The sequence below is a fragment of the Acanthisitta chloris genome, unplaced genomic scaffold (genome assembly GCF_000695815.1).
Source record: "Acanthisitta chloris isolate BGI_N310 unplaced genomic scaffold, ASM69581v1 scaffold43810, whole genome shotgun sequence".
Classification (NCBI taxonomy): domain Eukaryota; kingdom Metazoa; phylum Chordata; class Aves; order Passeriformes; family Acanthisittidae; genus Acanthisitta; species Acanthisitta chloris.
The window spans coordinates 17,159-19,521 of NW_008651885.1; positions in this window are offsets into that span (position 1 = coordinate 17,159).

Consider the following 2,363-nt stretch of genomic DNA (forward strand, 5'->3'; position numbering starts at 1 on the left):
GAGTTGGTACTTTTCTGAAATTCTCCACTGACACCTGTAGCAATTTACCTAGTAAAAAGCATGTCCCGTGTATATAAAAGGTAACTTCAAAAAATGAGTGCAATGGGATTTAAAAGACTATGTTCAGCTTCTAATGGGGGAAATAGAGCTCAACTCCATGTGACTCACAGTTCATAGAAAATGAAGGCTTTAATTTCATTCATGCAAATTCAAACCTCAATTTGAAAAACAGTATTTAAAACTTATACCTAACTTCCATCCTTCTACTTATTGACTGAGACTGGGAGCATTAACAAAGAGTTCTGCTGTTATCTGGACTGCGGGTACTAAAAGTAATTGATCCAAAGGCAGAATTGTAGCACTGCACCTGATTTTCTATTTGATGGGAAAAAACAGGGAGAATGGTAGCAAATTCACTGGCAGCTCCCTAAAATTCAGAATTCAAGCAGTAAGAAAGGTTCAACGAAAGTCATTACTAGTGGCACTTTAAGATGAAACTGTAACTAGAAGAATCGATCCTATAATTACTCCATACTCTAGACACTCCTTTGTGCATCCACCTCACCCTTCCCTTTCTTCCAGCACAAGCAGCCTTACTGCAAACTGTACCAGCCAACCATGCAGTTTAAAACTAAATGCTGAAGGTATTTTTGTTGTGCTAGTTTTAATGCAGATCAGCTACACACAACACTTCAAATGGCATGGTACTTCAAGGAAGTCTGTACAGGAGCAGAAAACATCAGTAAAAGGAAGACAGAACTCCTGTGTTCAACAGCAGCAATAGGTTTGAAATTGTAACATGAAGTCATGGTTATGTAACAGTGATGTAAATCTGCACTGCCACACAGAAGGATACTCCGGCCTTCCCCTTCTCTGGCCATGTATTTTTGCTGCTTACTTGTACCAGTATTAGCACTTCTATGCTACACAGTTGAGTATGCCAAAGTAGCTCCCTACTTCCTCAAAAAAGCAACAACCCCCCTAAAAAAGACAACCTCGAAATTAAAACTGGAGCTAGCTCACTGCAAGGCTCCTGGAGCACTACTACCAGCACAAGGAGGCAGTGGGAACATGAGACTAGCCGTGGGCAGGACTGCCACAGTCTGGATTTAGATTGGATTAAACTACTTTGTAGTCACACCCCGGATTGCCTGCTGCTGGAATAAATAACTGCTTCTTATGTTATCTATCTCGTATCCAGAACTCCTTGCAGTTAGAAAAACTGGCTCCTTTTCCTACTTCTCTATAGGCATCAATATTTATCAGGGAATTTGCCAACTGTTCCTTGTCATTTACCCCTCTCCCTACACCCAGCTAGGAGGAAAAAAACCCCTCCCAACAGCCCTAAAATAAAAAACACCCCAACCCAAATACCCCTGCTATTTTAATCAGACTTAGTTATGCTGCATTCATACAGCAACTGGAACAGAGTTCAGCCCAAAGCTGACAACCCAGATCTTTAGCAACTGACATTCTAGGTATTTGTTAGATCCTAAAGACTTTCACGATCATTAACAGCAATATAGGGTCAGCACAGATGCAGCAATACAAAATGCTGCATTTATTCTAACAGAGACAGAATTGGAGAAAGAGATTAGCTCCAGGGTTTGTCCTGCAAATGTGAATACCTGCATGTGCTGTGTTGCTGGAGCTACAGCAATGAGAACTAGAATTTCATATTTGAGTGAAGACTTGAACACTGAAAAACAACTGGGTACAGCAAATGTTGTATGACAAACTTTTAAGTAAACAAATCAAATGAAACCTGCAGATTATCTTAAAATACTTGATTGGCATAAGAAACATTTTGCTGATATAGGTGGAAATAAAGAACAGTAATAAGAATTTTCTGAGTCAAATGCCAAAAAAAGCCCTGACACAAAGATTAGCAACATATTGCTGCTGAAATGCCAGCTCCACAGATGACTAGAGAGGCACATTTTGAGGTTTCATTGTGCCTCAGAAAACACCTTAAAGTCTGAAAAAAAGGTTTTAGCTAATCATGTTTATACACACACTAATTCATAATACATATGCCTACCTCCCACAGGTTCATATGAGAGATGAGAACAGAGATGCCATCCAGCAGCAAGTACTTCTCTACATATTTCTGCTTTCAAAACAGCTTTTTCAATGCAAATATTTTGTAAGTCACACTGCCATCATCTCGGGAACTGGAAACCTGTTGAGGTAATCATTTGTGAGAGACCGAGAGCTCACTGCACTTTCTTTCTCTCATCCCCCTCCTCCCCCTCCTTTTTTTTTCCTTTCTAATGGACACAATTCCCGCTTTGCCCGGCTGCGGGAAGCGCCGGTGACACGGCAGGAACCCCCCGCGCCACACCAGCGCTGCGGCCGGGCAG